Source organism: Choloepus didactylus, chromosome 3, assembly GCF_015220235.1.
Source record: "Choloepus didactylus isolate mChoDid1 chromosome 3, mChoDid1.pri, whole genome shotgun sequence".
NCBI lineage: Eukaryota > Metazoa > Chordata > Mammalia > Pilosa > Megalonychidae > Choloepus > Choloepus didactylus.
In genome coordinates this window covers 74628198-74636608 of record NC_051309.1, presented here as the reverse complement: position 1 = coordinate 74636608, position 8411 = coordinate 74628198, and positions in this window count along the sequence as shown.

The following is an 8411-nucleotide window of genomic DNA, read 5'->3' as shown; positions in this document are numbered from 1 at the left end:
TGACTTGTAATGAGACTTGCTTTCTTTTGCGTATGTGTCCCATTTGCTTTAGAACTCGCACGACCATATTTTCTTTCATGAAGTTCCAAATTATAGTTTTGTTAACCATTTATTGGTTCATAGCCAAGAGGATTTTTTGGATGAAGAGATTCTTGTTCTCAGACATTTAAAATCACAAGTTTTGTTTAGCAACTTTCTAAGAAAAAGGTCTTATTCTTTGCTTTAGCTGTGTCCTCTGCCTGGAGTGTTTCCCGTACCTGATATACACTTGGCTAACAACCTTAGTGGAAAAAAAGCATCATGCTGACATTATATGTTGATCTTTATTTAAATAATTTTTCTTCCTTCATGTTAACACAAGGAGATTGAGAAAATTTAGACAAGGAGAACAAATTCAGTTTTGTTATTGATAAAATATAAAATAACATAGTTTTATTTAGAAAATCTTTAATATAGGGGTGCCCAGGGCTTGGGTTTGTACCTCTTCCCTTCTCTATTTATAATCACTTCCCTGGTGATCTCTTCTGGTTTAATGGTTTCAAATGCCATTTGTATGCCATGGACTCCTAAATGTATAATCTCCCTGGTTCTGAACTCTCTCCTTTACTCCAGATTTGCATATGCAACTGCTTACTTGATAATTGTGATTTGTACAACTGATCAACATCTCTAACTCAATATTTCAAAAATGAAATTCCTGATCTTCCCTACCCTACAATCAAAACTGGCTATATTTCTTCCTTCCCCCATCATTCCAGTTTTTCAGTCCCACATCTTTGGAATCATTGTGATCTTTGGTTTCTGTCACCTCTCACATTTAATCCATCAGGCAATCGTTCATACACTATCAGGAATTTACCTCCTCTCAGCTTCTGATCCAAGCCATAGTCATCTGTAATCTGGATTATTTCAATGACCTCCTAATTGGTTTCTAACACATCAGTGCTTAACAGCAAGTATGTGATGGTTTTGTGTCAAACCAACACACTGCTTAAATTTATTTGCCACTAGTCCTTTCTGACTTTCCCAAATGAGCAGCTGGAATATAAGACGTTTTGTAAAATCTTCTCTACAGAAAAATGTCTGTGCACTTAAGAATAATGTCATGTTGCTTTCAACCATTCAGTGATTAGGGCTTTATCTCATGGAAATCATTGTATGTCCCTGCAAAGCCATAGTCATGAAGATGTATATCACAGAACTGGTAAGAGAAAGAAAGTGAAGAAAATGTATTTGTCGAACAAGAGAGAATTAGTTACATAAGTTATGATCAAATAATAATATGAAGACTTTTATTACATGATATTGTTTAATGACATAGAAATTACCCCTGTAAGTAGAGGAAATTGCTGTTAACAGTGTGAGATGTATATATTTGCAGTAGAAGAACAATTTCTTTCCTAACTGGGTTGAATGACAATGATTTGTCTGTTTTTCTTCTTTTTTCTGAAATTCCAGAATAAACTCACATCACTCTTCAAATCATATTAAAAAATTAAAATATAATGACCTAAATTATTAATTTTTGTTGGACCCAATTATTTAAAATGACTTCACTCAAAGATTCCTATGCTTTCAGAAAGTTTTATTGAATGATTATGAATATACTTGAGAAATTTTAAAGTATCTTGACAAAATGGGGGGAAAAATTCATGGTACTAAAAGTATTTCATGCAGATGCTACTGAGCTTTGAGAAACATCTCTCACATACCAGAAATGCTTGATTGAGGTTGAGAAGACCTGAAAGAAAAGACAAAAATTTTAAAAAATCACTTCTGGGTTTATTTAAAATAAAATTTTTAAAATTACCTTGTGTTTTTGTATTACTTATTTAAGTTTTTTTAAAAGGTTCCAATATTGATAATGATAATATATTTCTCCCTTTTGGTAATAGTGTATAATTTAAGATATTTTGATATCATAGCATGATATTTCAATGCATATATTGCTATATTATAGGTTTATAACTTAGGACTTATTGAAAATAATCCTGGTTCTTTTATTTTAATTTCTGAAAAAAAAATACTTGATACGTACATTTCTCTTTATATTTTTCACCCCTATTACCTTCTTCTTGCCTGCCTCAAACCAATTTGTAAAGTGTTCTGTGACTATTTTGGTAATTCCAATCCTACTGAATAACTTCCCACATTCTAATGTGGCATGTTTCATGTCTCATTATTTATCCACTATTAGCCACTATTTTTATTTTTGATCTTTTTATTCTGAAAGCATTCTCTGAGCTATATAGTAGAATCATGGAAAGCACAATTAATTATTTGTTTTTTTTTCCCTTAGGAAGATAGTTGCTGATAAAATTGCACTAAATTAATAAAAATCTTGTTTATTGATTATATCTTTATACAAATGGGAAGAGTATTGGAAACCTCAACTGATACTAGAATGTGAGTATTTTCAGTGGGCACTTAGGTTGAGAAGCAGTACAGGGCACTGGTCAAATGCATGGACTATGGAACCAGACTGCCTGAGTTCCACCCTTATCTCCCAGGCTGACTAGCAGTGTAGCCCTGGAAAAATGGCTTACTTTCTTCATGCCTCAGTTTTCTCTGTAAAATGAGGAAATAATATGTCTTATTCCAGAGGGATGGTATGAGGAGCAAATGAATTTTTATGTGTCCAATATTTAGAACAGTGCTTAGGCCATCATAAGCACTGCAGAGGTGTTAGCTATCATTATTATTATTATTAGTAGTAGTAGTAGTAGAAGAAGTAGTAGTAGTAGTAATAGTAGTAATAGTAGCAGCAACAGCAGAAGTAGGTTCTTATAACAGGGATTTGGAGAATTTGTAGAACTTTGAAATAATGGCTAAAACAATAGAGAAGTATATTGGCAAATGAAAGTGGAGATAATTTAGATTTCATTAGCTACTATAAATCGGTATATGCTCAAAGTCCTTTGTATTCTTTGTAGTATCTACTCAAGTGATTTATCTATGAAGTATCTTTTTTCAATGGGGCTGAAAGTATTGCTTTACAGAGCAATACAAAATTTTGTGAGACACTAATTGATAGGGAGCATACACTGAAAGCTCATTTCCTTAGTAATTTCTACAGTGCTACACATTTGATTCTCTAGCTTGGTCTTTGACGCATACTATTCCATACCTTTTTTCAAATTGTGATTGGAGCATTATCTATTGCATATATCATATTGGAATATAATCATCATTGGGATTGTCATTTAGAGCAATTGCTCCTTTTTCAAAAGTGGGGTCACCCCTAAATATAAGAACCAGGACTATAAAATTCCTAGAAGAAAATGTAAGAAAGCATCTTCAGGAAACTGTGTTAGGCAATGGTTGCTTGAACTTTGCACCAAAGCATGAGCAGTGAAAGAAAAAAATTGATAAATGGGACCTCATCAAAATTAAAAACCTTTGTGCATCAAAGGACTTCACCAAGAAAGTAAAAAGACAACCTATAAAATGGGAGAAAATATTGGGAAAGCACATATCTAATAAGGGTTTAATTTCCATAATCTATAAAGAAATCTTACAACTCCACAACAATTAGAGAAACCCAATTTAAAAAATGGTCAAAAGACTTGAATAGGCATTTCTTAAAGGAAGAGCCATGAAAAGGTACTCAACATCAATATCCATCAAGGAAATGCAAATCAAAACCACAATGAGATACCACTTTACACCCACTAGTATGGCTACTATTAAAAAAAATAACAATGATTGGAGAGGATGCAAAGGAACAGGAATACATTAATTGTTGATGAGAATGTAAAATTGTGTAACCACTGTGGAAAACAGTTTGGTGGTTCCTCATAAAATGAAGTATAGAATTACCATATGACCTGGCAATTCCAATTATGGATATATACTCAAAAGAACTGAAAGCACAGATATTTGCACACCAATGTTCCTAGCAGAATTATTCACAATTGCCAAAAGATGGAAGTTGCCCAAGTGTCCATCAATAGATAAGCAAAATGTGGTATATGAATACGCTAGAATATTATGCAACCATGAAAAGGAATGAGGTTCTGATCCGTATGAAAACATGGATGAACCTTGAAGACATCATGTTGAGTGAAATAAGCTAGAGACAAAAGACAAATATGATTTCACTGATAAGAAACAATTAGAATAAATAAATTCATAGAGTCAGAAACTGGAGTACAGGTTACCAGAGGGTGGGGAGGGCTAGGGAAGGGGTGGTTAAAGCTTAATTGGTACATAATTTCTGTTGGGGGTGATGGAAAAGTTGTAATGGATGATGGTAATAGCTGCACAATATGGTGACTAATTAACACCACTGAATTTTATATTTGAACTTGGCTAAAGGGGAAAATTTTAGGTTGTATATATATTACTAAAATAAATTTTTTTTAAAAAAGTCAGCAGTTGCCAGAGGTTCCAAGGGAGGGAGAGATAAATAGGTGGTGCAAGGAAGCTTTTAGGGCACTGAAATTGTTCAGAATGATACTGCAATGGTGACTATGTGACATTGCACATTTGTCAAAACTCATAGAACTAGAGTGAAGCCTTGTAAACTAATTTGTCAATATTGGTTCATCAATTGTAATAAACATACCATGTAATGCGAAGTGTTAATAATAGGGGAAACTGTGTGAGGGAAGGGGTGCCATATGGGAACTCTCTCTACTTTTTGAGCAATTTTTCTATAAGTCTAAAACTGTTCTAAAAATAGTCTATTAATTAAAAAGTTGAATCAGCTTTGAAATAAATGGCAAAACCCACAAGATCAACAACATTAGAACTGTGCTTATTATATTTAAAGGAAGCTCTGAATTTTCTAGGTCTCTCATTATTCAACAAAGCCAAGGTGTAGCCTTCCATCCAGTCCCCAGTTTGTTGGCAGATCCCTTTGTGCTAAACTTCATCTCAGTTTTGTTGGTTGACATGATGTTTTTGTAGTGAACTGTGCTGCTGAAGGAGATGTTGAAGATACTTTGGGAAGCATATCGGTGAAGATTCTTGCTAATATGGTCCTTGAGGAAATGGTAGATTTGGGAGCTGTTAGGGGACTGATGTGATGGCTTCTTGAATGTAGTAGTAATAGCAGGATTTGTTCCTGCAAAAGTGACAGAAATCAGCTGGGTGGCAGAAGTACCAAGTATATTACCTGCAAATGTGTTCTTTCAAAAACTCCACCTTCTTTTCTAATCTTATTTTCTTCTCAATACTTTCCTTCATACACCATATGTTCTTGCCTATATGAACTAAATCCTGTTTTCTTTTTGCTTTTCAGCTCTTTGGATGCTCTTCACTCTGTCTGGAATGTTCTAAGCCTTTTAATCTAAGGGCCTAAAAGGGCTCCATGTTCTTTAAGGGTCTGGTTAAACATCTTCACTTTTAGGAAACCTTCCTATGTGCCCAACTTGAAGTAATCTCTCCTTCATCTGAAGCCCCAAAATACTTTAAACAGCCTTCTATTATGAAATTTGTCACTTTTATTTTGACATAAAATTTATGTAACTGACTTATATTCAAGGATGGACTCTCAAACTCCTTGTAGTTGTACTTTGTTTTATTTTTATAATCTTCAAAGTAGGATGTTACAAATGAATTCTCAATATGTTTTTCTTAAATAAAAGGATAAATGAGAAACTCCAGAGTAAAGTACCTTATATTGGGTGTTGCTGAATATGCATATGACTATGGAGAGAAACTTTACTATTCCTTAACCTAAAGAAATATACAGTTTCATTCAGTTCATATTTTTCATTGGGCATTGATAAATGTATACACAATCTTAATGTAGAAAGCCTTATTCAGAAAGAGACATGTAGTAAGGAGCTCAGGATTTGAGGTAAGGCTGCCTGGATTTAATTCCTAGCTGTGTTTCATCTTTCTTTGCTTTAGTTTCTTCATCACCAGATTGCTATAATTATTACATGAATAAATGAATGTGAAGTGCATAGCACAGTGCCTGAAACATAGTTAACTGTTGAATAGATGCTAATTGTTTTTATCATGATAATTAGGGTAGAGATTTTATTATAATGAATTGTGGGATATGTTCAAGTATTCAATCAGTAATAAAAATTAAATGCTCTTCAAGGGAAGCATCCATATGCCATGAAGTACCATCTCAGTAGGATAACACTTTCTTAATGTAATGCGTATGGCTTTCACTTAATATGTACAAGTATCATAATTTAATCCAGTATCAGTGTGATTTTAGAATGTTCATGGCATGCTGTATATTTATGTGAAATGATGTCTTATTTCAAAAATCATAAATTTACAATGCTTGGATGAAGTGGCTTATTTTTCTCTTGAATGGATGAATGAATCAAAATTTTTAAGACTGTGACAGATTCTTAATTCCCTATTGCTGATTTTTGTTTTCTTGTAGGAAATCATATTTGACTGTCACATAGTGAAAATTCTGAGGGACAAAATGAATGGCAGTCTATGAAGATCCAAGTAAGGTGATTGTCTAAAGAGGAAAAGTGTGACAAACATTTTAGGTAGAAATAAGTAATTGGGAAATGAGGCTTGAGAGAACCAATACTTTTCCAAAATAAATGTTACTCCCTATTAAAAATAAAATAAAATAAAACAAAACAACAAAGACAGAAACAAAAAAAACGGTTCCTTATTTTCTATTCTTAATTTCTAAATACTTGGCTCAGGGCCTTAAAGCCTTCCTTATGTGTGCTGGCCTTACCTATCTAATATTATTTTCACTTAACCTTCATTATATTAAAATAAATAATGACAGCAAGCATACACTGAATTGTCTTACTGTGTGTGGGCTTTGTGCTTAGCCCTTTACATGAAATAACTCTAGGAAGTCAGTTTCTCTAGCTCTTTTGAATGTTCTATACTTATTCTCATCTTGAGTTCTTCACTGTTCTCCATCCTTAGAAAATGCTTCTTATTCCCTTCTATGGCTAAATCCTAATCCTAAGAAGCTTCCTTCTGTAAGTCTCTAAAAAATGTCAAAACTTATTTTTTAAAATGTGTACTAGTTTTTATTTCTCTGTAAGTAGGTTTTTAGTTTTTTGATGGGAGACAGTATGCTTTGCAAACTTTATCCACCCCACAATACACACACACACACTTTAACAAAGTCCTAGGCATAAAAAATGATACCTGGGAGAGTGATGTCATCAGCATGACAATGTGAAAATATCCCCTGGAAAAGTCTTCTCTCATATTAAGCTAATAAAAGGATAAATCCCACTTGGTTAGAACTTTGGAGGATGATATTGACTGTAGAATAAGAGTCAGAATATAATTGAATATGCAAAATATAAAGTGGTAAAGTGGGGCAAAAACAACATAAAGAGGGGAAACAAAGGGGTATGGGAGCAAAGAATGTGTATGCTATTGAAGCTAAGTTGGTATCTTTTCAGATTGTTAGGTTATAGATATAGATTGTGTAATATAAGCTCCAGGGCAACCACAAAGAAGGTATTTTAAAAATATACAGAAATGATAAAGTCACCAGTAAGACACATCACAAAAAATCAACTACACAGGAAAGGAGGTCACAATGAAGGAAAAGAGAGACAAAAAAGATCTGACATATAAAAATCAAACAGCAAAATGGCTGAAGTAGTGCCTTTACAGTAATAACACTGAATGTTAGTGGATTAAACTCCCCAATCAAAAGACACAGGTTGGCAGAATGGACAAAAAAGCATGAGCCAGCTATGTGTCACTTAAAAGAGACTCACCTTAGAACCAAAGACATAAGTAGGTTGAAAGTGAAAGGATGGAAAAATGGTATTCCATGCAAATAGTACCAAAAAAAAAAAAAAAAAAAAAAAGAGCTGGGGTATCTATACTAATATCAGACAAAATAGGCTGTAGGTCAAAAGCTGTTATAAAAGAAAAAGAAGGATACTATATATTAATAAAAGTGGCAGTCCACCAGGAAGGAAAAACAGTCATAAATATTTATGCATCTAACTATGGTGCTCCAAAACACATGAGGCAAACACTGGCAAAACTGAAGGGAGAAGTAGACACCTCTGCAATAATAGTTGGAGACTTCAATACACCACTCTCATCAATAGATAGAACAACTAGACAGAAGATCAATAAGGAACAAAGAACTTGAATAATATGATAAATGAGCTCTGTATAGACCTACCACACATATACATAACATTGCACCCCTGAACAGCAGGATATACATTCTTCTCAAGTGCACATGGATCATTCTCTAGGACAGTCCACATATTGGGTCTCAAAATAAGTCTCAATAAATTTAAAAAGATGGAAATTATACCAAACATCTTCTCTGACCAAAATGGAAGGAAGCTGGAAATCAATAACAGGCAGAAAACTGGAAAATCTACAAATATATGAAAGTTAAATAACACACTCTTAAGCAACCAGTGGGCCAAAGGAGAAATTGCAGGAGAAATCAGTAAATATCTTGAGATGAATGAAGATGA